General features: G+C 38.8%; 1 protein-coding gene and 1 pseudogene across 1 annotated transcript in view; both read left to right on the top strand.

Moving 5' to 3' along the window:
• Positions 1-866: 866 nt before the first annotated feature.
• LOC139725472 (uncharacterized) lies at positions 867-8,326 on the top strand (annotated as a pseudogene).
• Positions 8,327-14,041: 5,715 nt separating this feature from the next.
• LOC139725470 (lysosomal-trafficking regulator-like) overlaps positions 14,042-20,719 on the top strand; it is an 85,348-nt gene continuing 78,670 nt past the window's right edge. The window contains exon 1 of the mRNA XM_071636547.1: positions 14,042-14,127. The gene's annotated coding sequence lies outside the window, so the exon portion shown is untranslated. The remainder of the gene's footprint in view (positions 14,128-20,719) is intronic.

The following is a 20,719-nucleotide window of genomic DNA, read 5'->3' as shown; positions in this document are numbered from 1 at the left end:
GTTAGGGCGAAAAAGTTCCAGAAGTCAAAACCGGTGATCTGAGCATAATATCAAAACATCTTACTTTGAACGCGTGATGCACTACAGGTAGGATTGAAAACTGAAATTGCGGGTGGTTAACTATAACTAGCATTGTTGTGTTCCTCAAAGATCTCACGTAAGCAATTCAGTTTAGTGGTCTCCTTCTCCTTCCATCCGCTCTCCTTCTCTCTCTCCCTCGCTCGATCTCTGATACAGCAATCCTGGAACTTCCCAAAAACTACAACAGCTGTACATTTTTCCCTTTTTTCCCCCTAAATTTTACTGGTTGATGTGATTGCACAATCATGTGGTGAGTCCCCGTGACCTGAAGCTCTGTCCAATCCGGATCATTTCGGAGAGTCATCGATATGCTTATTGGCCTATGTATATATCATTTCCGTTGTAATTTGTGTAGACGATAGACGAAACACAAACAGGAATGTGAGGAAACTTCCCTAAATATAGGCCTGAATAATTCTAGAGCCCCGTCCAAGAGCCATTCTAGAACGGAAAGACAACTAGTACGAGACGACTTGTCATATTACTGGAACCCTCAATCAGTTCTTACAAGATAGAGCTGGAACTCATATCCAGTTAATTCCACTCTTTAAATATGATTACTGAATTGAACGACCATAAACATGAAACGTTATTAGTGATACTCTCTCAGGCGGAGGTCTCATTGTTTACTGCCTGCCTGCTCTAATAACGCATTCAACAGCCTATATACGCTGTGAGCGCTAGGTACATAAAAGGGATAACCAAACCGAACAGTACTTCCGAATGGGTGTCGTACACTCTCAACCCACGCAACATTGTTTTGGAGTGCCTACTTATACTACACTAATTAAGTGCAGGCAGGCCGTCCAGCTTATGTCTAATTTCTAGACACGATAGAAACAGCACTCAGGGTGCATGATCACCACACCTATCTTTAGCCCGAGAGTGATTTACATGAAATTGTATCGCGAGTTTCTAAAGCGTAGACTGAGGGCAAGTGCTGGAACATAAAAATGGCGCAGCAGGTACAGACAACCACGGTGTACGTTACTCCAGGCCCGGGCCAGGCTGGGCAGACAGCATCTACGGTGGTGGTGCACAAGAAGCAGCCGAACGCTTGTCGAGCAGCTATCCCAGCTATGCACATAGGAATGGCGGTTCTCTGCCTCGTTCTGAACATCTTTATACCTGGTCTAGGTGAGTTCGTGACATCTGACTCTTTTCGTCAGAGCCTCTTTCTTTATCACAGTTTTCCTCCATGTATAAATCCCATGATATGATATGCACCTTCGCTTCACCGAGATACAATTGACAATGGGACAACGCAGATGAGGAAAATACTCATAACTGAATTCTCATAATAAATTCGTCATCAGGCTAACATAAAAATAAACATATTTACATAAATCCGAGGTCATTCATAATCATTTTGCTAGCGACTTCTTTGAGACCTGGGCGTTCCCCCTGGCAAGAATGTAAGGGAACAATGTATTATGTACTGCTCTCTGATGTACATACAAATACATGTGTGTGTGTGTGTGTGTGTGTGTGTGTGTGTGTGTACGTGTGTATGGGTTGATGTAGTGTGTGAGAGAGAGGGAGAGAGAGTTTCACGGTTGGTTAGTATATGAACGACAAAAATATATTGTCTCTGGCCTTGACGTTCTACTTGACTTGCTATTAAATAAAAAATTGTTTCATAATCATATACAATACACGCACTGATCAAGCTGATCTACCCCCGTGTTATGAATTAAAGATTGCCCTGCCAGGTTGCTGGCGTTTATATCATGTTCTATCAAGTTATATCATGATCTGGATTGTCTGTGTTTTGAACAAGCTAGAAGTAATACTCTGAGCATGTCATTTAGTCAACAGGCTAATGTGATGAAAGGGCATTTTCAATCGGGAACAGAGTAAGAATGGATTGATGATAATGTGCAATGATCTCTCAGACAATATAAATATAAATATACATGTATATATATATATATATATATATACATATATGTATATACATATATATATATACATATATGTATATACATATATATATATATATATATATATATATAATATATATACATGTGGATGCTAATATTTCTAATGTACCATTTGCCTTTGTCATTTTTTCATCTGAAATTATTAGTATACGTAAATACCTATGAGAGAGAGAGAGAGAGAATCATATATTATTCCAACCTATTCAATCATTCATCTGCTTCTGCAGCTTCAGCAGTTCCATTAAAATACTTCTCTTCAAATTGACGTTCCCTTTAAGTTTCAGTGTGAAATAATAACCACATTGTGTAATGCCAGTGCCCGTGTTGTTATGGTAACGGGAAGTTTGAGAAAGACAGCTGTTTCCGGCTCTAACGAAGATCTATCTCTCCCGTATCCAGACTATGGACTGGATACTGATATTACAACAATAATATAATACTAGCATGAAAATATTCACGCTGTTGCAAACGTTACTTAAATATCCTAGTCTAACGTGCTGTATAAAGAATAGGATTATACTTTTTAAACGGAGTAAAGTTAAATCGAAAGGTAGCAGATTCATCGCAATGATTGGATATGCAATAGCAAAGTGTGGGAACTCTGAAATTTACCTCTTTTCACAGAACAGTGTGTGTCGCAATCAAGTGGAAATTATGCTGTGATGATCCCATCACCTCACTGCTCTCCCGTTAGTTAGCACACAGAATTATGTTAAACACTCTCTTCTCGTTAATAATTCAGCAAGGACAATCACTCCCCGTTTTAAAGGGATGATATATAGTGTTGGTTGAGATGAGAATTGAGCGTTTAACTTTTTGAAAGATACTGAGAAACCACTTAAATATACTATACACATATACAATTCTAAGAGGAATTCAAAACTTATTTGAAGAAAATCTCGGTTTTGAATGGTTAATATACCCAAAAACAAAGTAGAACAAATCAATCCTAATAAAAGGTGGGTCCCGCCTGTTATTAGGATAATCTTTGTTTTCCATATCTCAGCCGTTTCAAAACCAATTAACTTCGAATCCCGCTTAGAATTACATGCTCTCTCATATTTCATAAGAGGTTTCTCATTATCCCACACACACATACACGAAGTTGGAAACCTGAAACTCCATCTCAACCAAAACTATATCATCCCTTTATTGTTATTGCTGCGGGTATCTTGAAAACAGCAATAATGCATGCTATGCCAAGAGTTTACGACTTCGTTATTCGTTTCATGTCAAAAATAGAAAGAAAAGAGAAAGTGAATTATTGAAAATTTGTTTACAGGCCAGCGACAGAAAAAGACATCATCACCTATACATAATTTTCATAATGATTGCAACTGGTATCACTTCTTGTTGTTGTTTTTGTTTCCGTCTTCAGATACAAAAAATATACACAAGCTGCATATACATCATTGCATATACGTTCAGCATGAGGAATTGGGGATTGCCCGTTCAGCCATATCTGCAAAGTACATTGTACGTGTATGACTGTTCTCCCATATACATGGTCCCGCCACTGATTTGTGAGAAACTGTAAATAGGACCTCATAAATTTCTACTTTTATTATCTATTTAGAATAAACTACTCATCATCTTGTTTGGATAGATTAATTGTCATTATTTAGTGAATGTCTGTCGACATTCACTGACATTGACCTTGACCCCCCCCCCCCCCCCCCCCCCCGAAAAACGTTTCGCAGCCCCTGCGATTGTTACCTTATACTAACTACACGTATGCCAAACAAGAAATCCCAAAGGACGTATATTTATTTTTCATACAATCAGCCACGGTCACGGAGGTGAAACTCGTATCATTATCTGTGACATGTTGCAGATGTTCTTAAAAGTTGATCCGCATTTTATAGACGCAAACTAATAGTACTGCGTGAAAGCTTTAAAGGGATGGTATAGTTTTGAGATGGGGATTCAGGTTCTCAACTTTTTTTGTGAGATGAGAAACCTCTCATGAAATGTGAAAGAGGATACAATTCTAAGAGGAATTCAAAATTTATTTCATGAAACTGGTTTTTGAATGGCTGAGATATTCAAAACAAAGTTATCCTAATGAAAGGTGTGACCCACCTTTGATTGGGATCACTTTACATTACTTTGTTTTTGGACATCTCAGCCATTTCAAAACCGATTTTCATCAAATACTCAGTAAACTTCGAATTCCTCGTAGAATTGTAGTTGTACTTTCTTTAGCATTTTGTAAAGAGAATTCAAAGTATCTCGCAAAAAAAAAAAAAAATTGAATCCTCACTTCAACCAATGCCATGTCATCCCTGAAAGTATTTTAAAATCCAGGCTTCAAGTAACAATGGCAATGACTACAACCCCTGCCATGACTGCACGAATGACCTTCTGATTAATTTCCTGCCCCTATGCAAGCACTGCAGCAGGGAGGTATTCCCACCTCCCTGGCTACAGAAGGGTGATTCAGACCCTGTGACGTATCAATGGAGCGGTTGTTGTTGTTTTCCTCTCTCTTTTAATTGTTTGACTTGATGCTTTTATACTTTTTTTCGTAAGCAAAGCCACAAAGTATTCAAAGTAAGAGTTTCCTGTAAACCTTCCCAGAGCATATTGTGTCTATCGATACACTCTGAGCACCGATTGCTGTATTTTTTCGCGGATTGGGTATTGCACAATTTGTTTGAAAGATTTTGCAATGTACTATTACCTCGTTAACTGTTATCTTGCTTTATGAGAAATACATTACATTGTATATTGTGAATACGCAAATTTATTTAGCACTTAATTTGAATTTGTTTGTTTGTTGTTGTTTTTTGCCGTTTCTACGCATTCCACTGTAATTTTTTTAATAAGCTGTTGTCTTTTTTTTTTCAAAGTAATTGGTGTAAGAGTCAACACACGACTGTAACTTGCATTGACGTGTGAGCTCTAAACCACCACCACCACCACCACCACCACAACAACAACAACAACAGCAACAACAACAAATGTTCATTAATCCGAGCATAGAGGTACATGCTCCGTGATCTAAGTACATGTATACACTATATGCATTATGACGCTGCGTGATATCATTTTTTTTTTCTGTTCTGTTCAATTGGAATTTTATTTCCAATGTCACCTGAATTCATTTAGATAAGACAGGTCCTACAATGATAACAAAAAATTATAAAACAATGAACACACTCTTGTAAGCGGAAAAGAAAAAAAAGCAAGTGCATAATCAGGGGGTGTTTCATCAACATTTGTCAGCGCTGACAATCCCATAGTAACAGTCAGTGACCAGCGCATCTCAGCCAATCAAAACGAAGGATTTTGCTGAAATTGTCAGTGCTAACAAACGTTGATGAAACACCCCCTGTTTGAACAAAAGCATTATTTTACAGAGAAAGGGAGGCTCATATTTGTAACGTAGTTACAGTCAAACTTATGGTTGATATAACTCTCTAAATTCCTTATAAATTGGAAATCAATTTATGAGATTGTGGTTAGGGACAAATCCAAAATTAGACTTTAAAGTTAGATTGACTTCTAAATCTAACAGATTGATATTTTCAATCTGAATTTGGATTTGTCCCTCATCTAGATCTAAGGAATTTAGAAAGCTGTAATATATATATACATGTATATAATATATATATATATATAATGTACATACATTGATAGATATTCATGTTTACATCCCAGGCACTATCGTCGCTGGATTCTCAGTGTACTGCTGCGGTAATCCAGGACAGTCCGGAGGGGGGAAGTTCGGCACCATGTGCCTAAACTTCTGGATTGGAATCCTTCAGCTGGTTACTACTCTGATCTTCCTCATCGGTTGAATCTGGGCCATCGGTTGGGGCGCAGCCTTCATTGCTATGTCATGTAAAGACCGAATTCTGACAAACTACTTTAAATCTCCCCTTTGTGAATGAAACGGAAGGGCTTTCCAAACCTCATCACTCATACACTTAGATATTGAAATAAATTGGGTAAAGTTCCATTTGCAACCACCCCCCCCCCCCTCCTTCCCGCCCCTCAGCAACTACAACAAGAAAAATCTAAGAAGTAAATGAATGCCATCCTGGTAATAAGTTGTTAATTGAGTCTGCTTGTTGAGGTGAATTCTATTAAAAATGCACCCACTTTAAAGGCTGGACATGCATTACGTTTGTATTTAAGGAGGATATTTGGGCATTGATTCCCGAACAAACTGATCCAACAAGCAAAGAGTCATGGGGAAACTAAATAGTCTTACAGGACCGATGAGGGGACAATGAACTCGCCGTCCTCTACAAATTTCAAGATTGAAGTAAAAAGTTGGTTTACTTAGATAAAAAAAAAGAAACCACCTTTTCATAACGTGTGTCTCATAGGGCAATTGTTTAGTAGTAAACTGCACACATAGATGTATGGGGGGGGGGGGTACCGTTTTATTGCCGAGTAAAGAAATGCCAAGATCCGAATCAACAATAATAATTTATGTAACTTTTTTAACTCTTTAGTCGAATGAATTAGGAAAATGACTATTTAAACCTGACGTTAAAAGACAGAAGTGTAGGATATTGTTGCTGCTGTATGAATGTTACAAGTATCGTAACTTAATCAAATTGAGAGGTTATGATATTTTGGTCAGTGGGCGGAAGTCGAGCTAAGTCAAATTTCCGTGTGATGCATGCATCATAAAGTCAACATCGCTTTCATTATTTGTACGGGTGTTCATTGTTGGCGTTTCTGTGGTCTAACCTTTAGGGCTATATAGGAATCTTGGCTGAATACAGTGGAGGCGCCCCTCAGAGGGCTTGAGCTTGAAGAGAGAGTGCCCCCAATACCCCAATTCCATAGATATTTTTTTCTCATCGGTCACTCGTCGGATGCCAAGTTTGTTGCTTCCGGTCTCCCACAGAAGTGCATCGGATCGCAGTCGGATGTATCATGTGGTGGTCGATTATCAGGTCAGTGTCAGACATGTCGCGCGTGATCCTCATCGGACGATCTTGCCTCATCGTATCACCGCCCGACGTGTCTGACACTTGACCTGATAGTCGATCAACACAAGTCAGATTCTTCAGACTGCGATCCGATATACCTTGGTGCGTGGCCGGATGCAGAAAAATGCTTCCGACGAGTGACTGATGAGAAAAAAAATCTGTGTGGAATGGGGGTATAATCATTGTTGAGCATATTATTTCACACAAGTTGAATAACAACTCCACAGGGTCAAACAACAGCTCTAGGAAATGAACCAGTGACGTATACTTAGTATTAAACCAGGGAGGTGATTAAACCAATAACTAGAGGATCCACATGGCGCCCACTATGTCACAGAGCATAAGGAATATTTCTGCGTTAGATACAGCCCCATTGCCGAAACTTTGAGATCGATGAATCAGAAGCTGAAAGAATCCGCAAAGTTTGCCGGAAAGATGACGAGATTTGAAGTTCCGAAACCAAGATGACAAGAACACTATAGAGAGAAAGAGAGTTTAAAACATAGGACGCCACTATATTTTTAGATGAAGTGATAGTGATAAGAATTCCTGATGGCGAAAAGGAAAATGACAATGCAGAATCGTCAAGATTGAACTTTGTCGTAAAGATAGTACTATAATAATCATTCATCATTCATAAACGTGTGGTGGGAAAAAAAGACGAAGAATGTTTAACACGGTATTTTAATAATTGTTTTCATGTTTTCTGCAGCTGACTATCATGATACGAAGAAAACCACCACTGTCATCACCACGCCCAACCCGCAGTCACAGCCAATGATAGTCGCCCAAGCGGCACAACCCCAGCCGCAGCCCTACAACATGCCTCCACAACAAGGCTACAACATGCCCCCACCACAAGGCTACAACATGCCCCCACCACAGGGCTACAACGTGCCCCCACCACAGGGCTACAACGTGCCCCCACCACAGGGCTACACCGTGCCCCCACCACAGGGCTACACCGTGCCCCCACCTCAGGGCCCAGGCATGCCACCACCTCAGGGCTACCAGCAAGCCTCGCCCCTACAGGGCACCGCCCCGCCACCTCAAGCTTACGACCCTCAACAACCCGCTGGATTCGAGACAAAGAAGGGTTACCATCAGCCACCACAGCAGGACTCTTACAATGTTCCACCACAGGCCTACCCGCAACAACCAGCCTACAATCCATGCGATCCTCATGGCCAGCAACCAGCCCCCATGGAAGCTCCTCCTCCGTACAACCCGGAATATCCGCTTCCTGAAAAGTCGTAAACAACTTTTAACTGTGTCCCTAACGCTGAAATATTGTGTAACGCATTCGTGTAGTTTTCTGAATATTGTAATAGCTTTATTGGTGCTCCTTAAGTGTACTATGAGTTCTGTCGATCGCAGACTAGATTTTCTCTTGGCATTATTACGAAGGGTTATTATATTCTGACACTTACAGAAAGACTTTTTTTCTGAAATTGCGATCAAGATTCTTTGTGACGTCCTAGACGGGAATGTAGCACTCTTTATATACATGTGGCATGTAAAATTTGTTTTGTTTTCACAATACTATTGACTATTTTGACTGTAGAAGAATGACCTTTCACACCAATTTACTTATGCCTTTAGAGACATCGAAAACTAAACTACCGTGTTGGCAATGATTTGACTGTAGTGGTAGTCATTGATTGATTTTTTTACTGTTTTTTTTTCTCTTTAGAAACAACAAATATAAGAATGCATGTATGTAAAGCAAATTGTATTTCATGATACATGTAATGCCTTCTTGATGAGAAATAGATAGTTCCAGTGTGAGGGGTGTATATAAAATGTATCTTCCTCCAAAAATGTTAAACAGTGAAAATTGAACAAAATGCACGATATATTTCGACGTGGCGTAAACTGGCGTTATTTTCTACATGAGAGTTCCCCCGTTCCGTACTATCATGATATGCAATGATACCTTGTATATACTACATTGTTTACTATTCTTATCTTTGATGACTCTCGAAAAGGATGCAATATACAGCTGTACGTACCACCAGTAGTGCCACAATAAGAGGTTATTTATAGTACGCTGTCTTTCTCAAAGCATCAACTTAGCATTGCACCCTTATGAAGATAACATGAAAAAGCTTTTGTGGTTCATTTTGTTTGTTGGTTTTTATGTTAACAAATTGTAGCTCTTCGCTCCGCTGTATGACAGCCCAGCTGTATGACAGCCCAGACGGAAAACAAAAGATACACTCTGGATAGGAAACGCAACACTTATGATGAGTCAGAGTACACTGTACATACTTATGCTAATCTTTCGCCTGTTCTCGGCACGCTAAGCGTTTTGATACTATTTGACACACTGTTTTATCATTATTGTTATTGTTACTGCTACTGCTACTACTACAACGCACTGCTACTAATACTTATCATCATAGCTGTACATTGTAGTATCATCATCTGACATCGTCGTCATCATCACTATTATTTTTTTTTCCTTTTTGTAGGTCCTATACGGTTACGGTACATAATTATAAGGGGACGATCATATTTTGCAAATTGATTTATTCTTCCCACCATCTTTCCTTCCAATGTCATGGTCTCAAGAGGTTGATGTGACTTTACTACCTGTATGATAAATTTCGAGTGAACATTTTACGATAGACCTGAATAAAATTGTACAGTCTTGATAAAATGATGGTTGTACAAATAGCGCACATGCATTTTGTTTAAACGAATTGTAAAGTAAGAGTAAACATCTTTATTCCATTGTAGAAAATGTAAAGCATTGTATCACGCGTCTTTTGAAATTCAAATGTTGAAGTGAGAATATAAATGCAATCTAATTTAACCATCAATCCTGAAATAACGAAAGGAATTACATCATCCTTAATTGGTGTAGTTATCAGCGAGATAAACGTGGCGCTGTGAGTCAATGTAATACCGTTCCCGTGGACTGTTTCTATAATTCTCTGGAATAATACGCGTAATATAACGCCGTGGCTCACTGAAAGTTTCGAAAAGCTTATTTATGTACATCAGAAATTGATGTACAGTACAATCTTTCGGCACATGTGTGACACAATATCGGATACGCACTGTCAACCTAAGTTGTTGAGAATTCCAGAATTATTACGCGTTTAGATGAATGGGTTTTATAGCTATAAGCTACTTTGTCTACGATGGGATCGTGGCATCATTCGGAAAGGCTCTGAATACAGATTACAAGTCATATACTATGACATACTTTCTTACTAAATAGATGTTTAAACTGCCATATTTACTCATTTCTTAGTAAGTGTGCTTGACTATCTTTATGCAATTACTGTAAAGAAAACCATTTTCATTGTTCATCATTTGTACTTTTTTATGATCTCATCTCAATAAATGTACGTTATGCAAAAACAGCGATGGATACTGTGTGTTTATTGTCGTCTTCTTTTTCATAATTATGACACAGTGTGCCTGGTTGATACCGGTTGTTGACAATTGCTTGTCATCTGGAACGAACTATACAAGGGGTTGGCATCATTCGCCCGTTTTCTGCATGATGTGGGTATGTGGGTGGACCACTCTTGGAAATGAATAAATGAAGTAGGATCTTTTATTTGCATGAATGAGTCATGACTCTCTCTCACACAGGACCCCCAGATAATGTCTCATCCTCGAAACAGAGTGTCATTCCTCTTATTAAAGAGACCCAATGGGATCCGAGTCTGTGCCATTTGATTACAAGGCCGACGCGCTATACCGACTGAGCCTCGTCACAGCTTTGATAGCCTTGTTGATCTTCGTCGTCTCTGTCGTCAAAAAACAAACAAACAAACAAACAAAACACATCATAAGTCCCTTTTGCTCTCTTGGCATCTGATCCCAGCTAACACAAGGACGTTTTCTGAACGTTCTTGAAACGTTCCAAGTTCGTTATTTGGACTTTTGTCAAAACGTTTTCAGAATGTCTTTTTGTGGAAGGTTTTCGACGTTTTTAAAACGTTTCAAATGGATGTTATTAAAACGTTGTTTAAACGTTTAGAAAACCAATAAAAAACCTTTCGGAATTTTTAAGGACCTGCAGAAAACCTTTTGAACGTTATAGACGTCAGTAAAACCTTTTAAGAATATTCAAAACGTTCTGTGGACGTTCTGCGGACGTCCAGAAAACCTTTGAAAACCGTCTAGAACGTTCAAAAAACGTTTTAAGAACGTCTAAAAAGTCTTATGACCCGTTCCAGAACGTTTAGAGAACCTTTCATATCCGTCTAGAAGGTCCAGAAAACCTTTTAAAGAATGTCTGCTTATTTTTCATAGGGTATTTGAAAAAAATTATAATTTAGGAATTATGTAGACACAGTCTGAGATTAATGTATCCTAATTCTATATAATCCTATCCTTACCTGTTCCTAATGTCCTACCACCTACACTACACCCTATTCGTATTGATGAATCTGTATCACATTCTCTTATATACCACCAAAATGTTGTATTGCATGAAGACATGGTTACTAAAATTAGATCACACACACCTTAATTTGAATATTCCTAATTTATGCATAAATATTCATAATAAAGAAACCAATGACGAACACGCAGCGGACCAAATACAAACGTTTCTTAATCGTTCATTAAAGACGAAATTGATGTAGCAGACATAATAAAAACGTTTTGTGGACGTTTATAAAGGACGAAGACGTTGCAGACATAATAAAAACGTTTTGTAACGTCCATTGACGTTTTTAAAACGTTTTCCAAAAAAACTGAGCTGTGCAGTAAATGCTAAGTACCGACTTTGACGTTGTATGTACGTTTTAAAAACGACTATTTTATACGAAAACGTACGGAACCTCAAAAAACGTTTAGGAAACGTTCTGAAAACGTTCTGTGTTTGCTGGTATAAGATACAGTATGTTATTGGAGTATTTTACAGTGATTCAGAGAGCTACTTGGGAGTAAGAATTTTCCACTTAAGAAAAAAAAAAGAAGCGGGTCCGCATGTTTATAGTAAAATGGTGGGCGACTGGAGGTCTTGTGAATTATTTGACATCATGCATTTTGAAATGCATATACATACAAATGTAGTATATAGATGGATAAGCACGGGAAAGAATGTAATGAGAAAAGGCCGTTAATAACTAAGTAGAAAATGATACTTTAAATAATAGTAATAAAAGGTCGTGGTGACAGAATCGGGACAAGATTTCTGTTCGTACAATATACAGTTAGGCGTTATTCACGACCAAGTACAGTGTACTCTCACTGCTTTTTGAATAAACATCTGAAGTCAGTTTAATCTACTAACTTCCTCACTTATTCAGTCATAGGATGAATAGTCCTTTAATACTGTAAGTCACATTCTGATGAGAAAGGGTTGTCTTTAAATTTGAATAGAATCGTGGACGGCATTTGGGAAGTTTGAATCACATCTCTGGCGATCGAGAGTGATTTTAACTACAAATATTATGGAATGTTGTGCGCCTTTTCGCCAGCTTTGTTACAATATAGCTGCAGTGAATTGGGCACCATATCATAAAGCTCTTTATTATAACTAGTTTCTGTTGTAGCAGCCATAAAGCAACCAAGCAGATGTCGATATTGGAGTCATTACCATGATAACCGCAAGTAAAGCATCTCTCAAACATTGCAAACCCTTATAACATGGGCACCTCACCATCCCGTGACGTGTATAGGCCTTCACGTACGCAGTGCGGTGTTGCCACCCCATGAATCATACAAAGCGCCCTCAGTGTCTGTAGCCGTAAAAGGCTTGGTTGCTTTACTTCACATTGTAATTTCACTAATCTTATCCTTATTGTTATAAAATTGTTTTATCAGAATCCATGTTTGTTGACAGTGTGAACATCATTATTATTTCAATTCTAGTACATAATGAAGTTAGCATCAGTAATGTCAGCAACAACGTTCAGATAACGTAAAGATTATTCAGTGTGACATCATGCATTGCTTAGGCCCTAATTAACTTTTAAAAATATACTAGTAATTAGGCCTAATATACTCAAAAATATGTGGGTAGTTTACCTTTGAAATTTTAGATAGAAGCTGATGAGCAATCTTCTGTATGTACTCAGTAGGACAACGACACACACACACACACACACACACACACACACACACACACACACACACACACACACACACACATGTAGCTCACCATCTTTTGAACACTCTTACAATGCATCAATAACCCAGTATGATACAGAAACAAGACAAAGTTAGAAAAAGCAAAATAAAATGTTTCCATTCATCGTAAAGTATTCCATTCCAGTTATTTCATTTCCAATGCAATTGCAAATCAGACATTTGATAAGTAGGCCTACACAAAATTAATGCAAAATTGCAATCACGGAAAGGCTAAGAATTGAAGTGCAATAACTGTTGTCTTTTTTGACAAATTGGCCCTACAAATCAAATTTGATTAGAAATGGGTGGATGCTAAAAAGCAGAGCTTGTATGATTTGCAGTCTCCTCATGAATAACAACTAATAAATGATCGTTTAACTGACAAAACTACGGGTGAAATGCCAATTGAAAAAGAAAAAAAAAAAAAGAAAAAGGACAAATATGACCCGAACAGCAATTTTCATGCCCATGTTCTCATCAATCATTAAACCGCACAGCACAGAAAACAAATTTGTCAGCACCGCATCCAGATGGAGTAGCGGAGGGGCAAATAAGTTCTGTATAACTTTAATGCCCACAACCAGGTAAAAGAAATCCACCCCTTACAAACGTTCGTCAGCCCTTGTCATTAAATGATTATTTTTTCTGTTTTCTTTTCTCTTTTACATTACTGTCAAGGTTGACAACTTAAAGTTGTATAGGCCTACTTAGATATTCTACATTTTTCTTTTCTTTTGTCTGGGCTAATTTCACGAAAGGATCACCACTGCAGGACAATAAATTCATAACTCTTTTGGCCCAAACTAGCCAATTTGTTATACGACCGTATTTATATGATCATCTACCCAATACAGCTAGTGAAGAAAGCCAAGTGTGAAACCGCATCACGTGAGCAGACAGCATGCATAATGGTGTTTACATTTTTTTTTTTTCCTGACCCACCTCCAACAACATAACTTCCAACAACAGAAAAATCATACTGTCTGTGAGATTCTACTGATACTTCTGCGGGAAACGATGCTGCTCGGACGTCACCCATTTTAACTTCGGTAAGATTTACATAGAATAGGAGTTCACAAGTTTGAGCCCAAAACACTTGAAGGAACGAGGCTGCTACGAATATCAATGTTATTTAACTTGGGCACGAATTTGTAAAGCGAATTTATGTGTTCTTGCCGGATTGCTCACGGTGTGACGGTACGTATCTCTCAGTCCCACATATTACAATTTGTTGCAGCTATGTGCATTGCCAAACCACTGCACATGCCATGCATGCGACATACACCATTAACGCTAGATCTACACGCTATTATGAGAGGGAGTTTACAGATTATCTCGTGTATGGGCCGATGTAGATCTTGAATTATGCTCCATCAGTATGTAGCGTCCATGCTATGTGGCAATTGGGACAACAATTACATACCATACCATTAATTGGCATTGTTATGCCGCGAAATGCTGATCCTACCAGTATGGTAGGTGTCCAACCTACCGACCGGGTCCATAACGACCGGTCGCGCATTATAATGGCATTGCGCGTACAGAAAGAAAATGTACGCATGGGACTACGCGCAACGGTGTTCGATTCTTCACTGGGCTACGCTACCGAGTAAAATGTGGCGAAAACAACTAAGTTATTCGTATTCCCTCTAAATTACCGAAATTTAGCAAAATCGAATAAGGTTTATCGTGTAACTACATATAACTAGGCCTACCTTTGCTGACTCATTGTTAGATGTAGAGTATCCTTCCGTAATAAATTTGACGATTTTGACCGCAAAATTGTCACCGCCGCTTGTACGATCGTGCACACACGTTACACATACACATGACATAAACATTTTGTCGCCCGCTACGACGGTACGAGTTGATGCAGAAACGAGAAATGAATGTGAAAAAAACAAACCGACTCATCTAATTTATTTCAATTATGATGAAAAGTTTCCGAATGAAAATCAATTCAAATTCATCAAACAGTCCTTCATAAGTAATATCGAAGGATTCAAAATATATTCAAATATTATTGGGGAAAAAATGACGGCTAGAAAAAAACAGCGGCCTGTCGAAAAAAACGCATTTAAATGCCCTTTATACGTATTGTCAGGGTGGTCGGTTGAAATGAGCAGGGCAACTGAGTGCGGAAAAAATGACACCCCACGCGTTCGAAGCCGCCATCTAAAAGCGCGTACCTCAGATCGCATTTTCAGTGCGCGCTTGTGAATCCGGAGTATTTTCTCCACACGTGAGTAAAATTTCAGGCAAATTGTGAGATTTTTCACGTTTCTATTGATAGAAAAACGTTAGGTGTCCGGTATTACGAACACCCAACCATACCACTCTCCGCGGCACTTCACTTCCAGGCATGCTAGGCAGGGCCGCAATTACCGGGAGCCCCGACCAGCCAGGGCAGGGAGCCCAAAGAAACCAAGTGAATGTAGTTCACACACTGTACTGAGGTTTACAAGCCTATAGTATCAGTAACAATATAACTATGAACGGATGATACTGTAGGTCATAAATGAAGCTTGACCGAAAGATCGGTCTGTATCTGTCCGTCGGGGAATGTTCCGCGGAGACGAGACTGCGTCTGGCTTCACGGATCCCCTCCGTATACAGACCGAAGTCAATGATGCCAGCTCTTGTGTGGCAGTAGTGCACAGATCAAACGTTACGATAAACCAAATTTCAGACAGCTTTTTTACATTCAAACAAGTTTGACATGACATGACACATTATGCAGCAATATTTGGGGTTAATTTCTCACATTTTGCAATCGAAATACAGTAACGCGGTTATAATGCAGAAATTTTATCCATATCGCAACATCGCCGTTCGCTAGCTGTAGGTCGCCATTTTGAATCTGTAAACCAATCACATGCGAGGTACTTTATTAAGTAAAAAAAACAAGTAGAAACTACCTGGCATGTGATTGGCTAATAGATTCATACTGTATGTTTCTGCAGTTTGAACGTGACGACGCGACGGGCTGGTTGATGTGTGTTTTGCGTTGAAAATTCGACCGAAATATTGGATAATTCATTAATCTGGTGAGTGTAGTCTATTCTTGAATAGTTGATTTAACTATTCAAGCTTAAATTTGCCGACCTAGGGCCGTGAATTAGACGCAATCGAGAAGGGTGAGGTACCTCACCCAATTTTCCATAGAGACAGTGGTTAAGAACATCCACACAGCAATGGGTACTACAACCTTCCGTCTGTCTACGGAGGACGGCGTTAATGGCAAAATACAAAAGAGTCCTCCGGACAGACGGATCTTTCTGTCTAAAATGAAGCTAGCCCGACCAGACGCTGTACGCTATGCGAAAACAACCATGTACAGCGACTGGGCTGTGTATAGTTAAAATGAAGCCAACTGTGACCAACCCGCACGCAAAGCATTTGCTCCCACAGTGTGTGTATCCTACAATGCAAGGAGCACCCTGGGCTGGGTCAAAATGAAGCATGATGACATAGAAAAACAGCACATGATCAAAAAAAAAAAAAAAAAAAAAAGAAAAGAAAATAAATTTTCATGGGTAATTGCTCATTTTCATTGGTATATGATGAGACATCTGCCTGCAAGGAGATCTGAGATAAGGCAGATATCGGTGTCAATAGTGTCACATGTCTGAGAAGGATTACATGCTTGGTTACCCATGCTTGCTTGGTTTGCAGCCTCATGTAAGCAGTGTTCATACAGTCCAGAACACCCTAGATAAATATCTGTAGTGAAAGTATGCATTACATGTATGGTTGGGTGTCTAATACATCGACACCCTAGTAATATTTTTCTATCAACAGAAACTTGAAATATCTCACAATTTTCCTGAAATTTTACTCACATGTAAAGAAAATACTCTGAATTCACAAGCGCACATTAAAGATGCAGTTTGAGGTACACACGCTTTGAATGCATGGGGTGTTAGTTTGATGTGCTCATTTTTGCTGTACAAAGTTGAAACTGATATCCTATTGCCAATGTACATATATGTGAGATGCATGCTACGCTTTTCCTTCATGCATTTATAATCTATATCATAATTGTTTTGCTGTTGCTATTGTTTATTATCATTTTTTCAATAATATTTTGATATCATATTTTAAGTCCATTCCCCATTGATGAGTAAAAAACTACTGTGAGTGTGTGTAGTCTCGTGTGCATTTTGGTTCTTCTTGAAGACATGCTGTAAATAGTGGGGTGTTGGTTTCAATGTACAGTGTTGATGTGGTGGACACCTACCATACTAATGTCAGTGAGTATGATTCTAAAATAATGGAATACCTAATTATAATTTAGATCATCATAATTATATTGTCTGTGCCCGAATAAAGCTGATATAAGTTGTAAAAAGTTGAGTTCATATATACTTGGTACCTTGTGGTGAGGGAGGGTCCACGTATTGTACACATTCACATGAGGAAATGCATTGTGTTCACCATGCTCACAGGAAGTCAAGTGCTTCTGACTGGAGTTATTAGTGCTTAAAGTTAAAAGGGGGGAAAAAAGTATTCCTACAAACCCCCCCCCCCCCAAAAAAAAAAAGAAAAAAAAAATCCATCCTATAATGCCTCTAAAATGCATGTCTTGTGCTACTATTATATGAGATACTAGTAATGGCAGCACACACACACACACACACACACAAGCATGCTGACAATTCTCGTATACAGTTGTGTTCATGTAAGCATTTTTGTGTGACTTATATTCTACATGCTTGACTACCTGCAAGGGGAACATATATATCTTTGTTCAGTTTATGAAAGTGACTTTAGAGATCAAGCAACTTTTTTTTCTTCATTTTGTAGATATGTGTGTTTGTTTGTTTGTTTTTTGGTTTCCTTTGCTACCATAGCCTGATTGGGCATTCAGATTTACAATGTATGCAAAAAAAGGTGATCTGTTTTAAAACCCTTATCCCAAGATCAGTTCACTGAAGTTTTTGCTGTTGTGTCAGGGCTCCTTGAAAATCATTGTGTCTTCTGTCTTAATACATTTTCCATTTAATCATGCTTTCTATCACTCTGTTGGTGACTGTCAGATACTTCTCCAAAAGTAGCACGGCCAGTCACCATACATTACTGCAAATGATGCTTTTTAAGCTGTGGGATATCAAAAGAACATAAGCTCTTCCACTTTTGTGATGCAAAATAACTATGCGACTTTGCACAATAAATTGGGACTTGTTTTTCATTCATATAAATCTGTTGCGCAGCTTAAATATATTAAGTACCCCCTCCCCCTTAAGAACCATGACTTCCTAAAGCTTGTCTGGAAGAATCAGAGACTGAGCACTGCTTTTCCAGTCACTGATATCAACTTTGAGACCCACAGATGTATGCAGTTCTGCACTAAAAAATTATGGCAGTGGTAAGTAACTAATACACATAGTTCATTCATGTTTATGCATTATTCATAACCAATCATAACCTATTTTGACAATTCCCAAACTCCTGAGGCTTGCTTAACCAAGCACCAGTTGAAGTACACATAATACTGGTACCTTATGATATATGATCAAATAAACATGTATTTGCATAATTGCCTTTGAGAAAATGTCAAATCCAGAAATTTCTCATGTGAATGAACTGAGAAGTACAAAATGTAAGTTTTCATTTGTGTCTTACCCCTTACAATACATCTTACAATCAGTGTCTAGTCAAACACAAATTATGTACTCATGGACCTGGCATTAAATTCACCCTTCATTGATTCTGCTGCATATTACAAAATGATCATGTTCTGTGACTTAAAGTGAAAACTAGGTTTCGGTAAGTGCTTGAGAACCCATCTAGCACCATTTCATTTTTGCTTGCAATATATCGAAAGAGTCCACTAAGAAAATTACCTGGCTGACGCGGTTTGCCGGAATGATGAGTCGGTTTGGAGTATTTTGAGAAAAATAATGATAGTAGGAAAACCGACTTTTATTCCAGAAGGCTCCAGACTAACTCGGTCTCGGGGAAAAATTCGACCCTACTTCAGACAATTCACACGCAGTTCGTGATCGCCACATTCTACTGGCCACTGCATAATACCAAATGAGGCCTAACTGAATGGACAGGAAAGTGCGTGCTAACGTAATCCTGTACAAAACAAAACAAAAATGACAGCGCGCGGTCCTCAGTCGCTGAGACGCGCGGTCTTTGGAGTTTTTGTTGTTGTTTATCAAGCGCCTTTGATTGTTTTAGAGGTGCTTGATAGGCGCACACTAATTTTGCATGCGCGCAAAAGAGGTTTTTGATGTGCACGTTGTAACAACTCAGACCATTACTGCGAGTAGCCAGAACACAAAACGCTATTTTATACAGGGCCGCTCCCATAGGACAACACCGTATACAATCAAAGGGACAACCATTACAACTCGTCCCGCCGTCAAAGCGAAACCGAGTTATCCCTGAGTTCGAGTTTAGCCTGACCCCGTTCGGGTAAGTACTGAGACTGAACCTTTTTGGTTAATATTTCGCATTTTCGTCGTTACCCATCGAATATCTTATTATAACATCGTTATCCTGCACATTTCCTAAGCATACGTTCACATTTGGGAGCGAAATTTGATAACTTTTGCAGGCGTACCAGAACTTTCTTTGGGCTTTAACTTTCCAACATGCCTGAGCTGGCTACATCATACATGTAGGAAAGCTTACAACTGCAACTTGCAGATAATTTAGGATTGACAATGACTGCAGTTCAGTTCATGGATACTCTTGGAATGATGCAGTTTCTACTGTCACTCCTCTGAGCATGTACAATGTACACTGAACATCTGTCTGCTGATCAATCGAAAGTTACACACACTCGTTGCAAAGCATCAAGGCAAATCACACTAATTGTCTCCATGTGATTTGTTTGTCAGTGTTATGCATTTGTCGGCTTGTATGACACATCTTTCATCGTCAGTTTCACTTGTGGTTCTAGAGCCATGCATCCAGGTACTTGTGAGCACTAATTGTGCACTTTTGCACAGACTTCGCAAACTTTTATCATAACAATGTACTTATTGTAGGCACAGTGTAGGTTTAATGGAAATTAAATCAGTTGGAAATGGAAATCAAATGTGACCGTGCACCTCAAAACGAACATAAAGTCGCACACACTGATTTTGCGTGAGGACTGAAAATAAGTGAAATGGGTCAACCTAGCCGAACTTGACTTTTTCATATTTTCTAAAAGAGGGGGTCTTCTTTTACATTACGCTAAAATTTGGTATCATAAAACAGGCAGGAAAGTGTGTTTTTTTTAGCAGTTTATCTCGAACATTTTTGGTAGAATAGTGTGATTAGGTGTGTCTTTAGAATCCCTTTTTCATTTCTGAAAAACCTTGTCCACACTCTTCACTTTCAACTCCAATAACTTTTGAAAGGATAGTACTACTGCTTTGAAAGTTTGCATTAATTATGGACAGAATGTGTTAATGAGGCATGCTTAATTTCAGTTTAATCTGATCATCCCTTCATTGTTGTGACTCTGGTGGTTTACTTCCTGTTTTTGTCCCATTCATCACACAGCCAGCACGGTTTGGTAAAGATTAAGCGCTTGAATAGACACTGTACTTCAGAGCCTCTTTTCTCAGTTCACACTTTTCCTGAGTTTGTGCTTTCTTTCTAATATTTAGATACGGTAGGTTAGGAGAGTCAAATTGA

This window comes from Diadema antillarum, unplaced genomic scaffold (assembly GCF_040938485.1).
Source record: "Diadema antillarum isolate AM-2024a unplaced genomic scaffold, OU_Dant_1.0 seq00000043_RagTag, whole genome shotgun sequence".
In the NCBI taxonomy this organism is placed as follows: domain Eukaryota; kingdom Metazoa; phylum Echinodermata; class Echinoidea; order Diadematoida; family Diadematidae; genus Diadema; species Diadema antillarum.
This window is presented reverse-complemented; position numbering and strand designations above follow the sequence as displayed.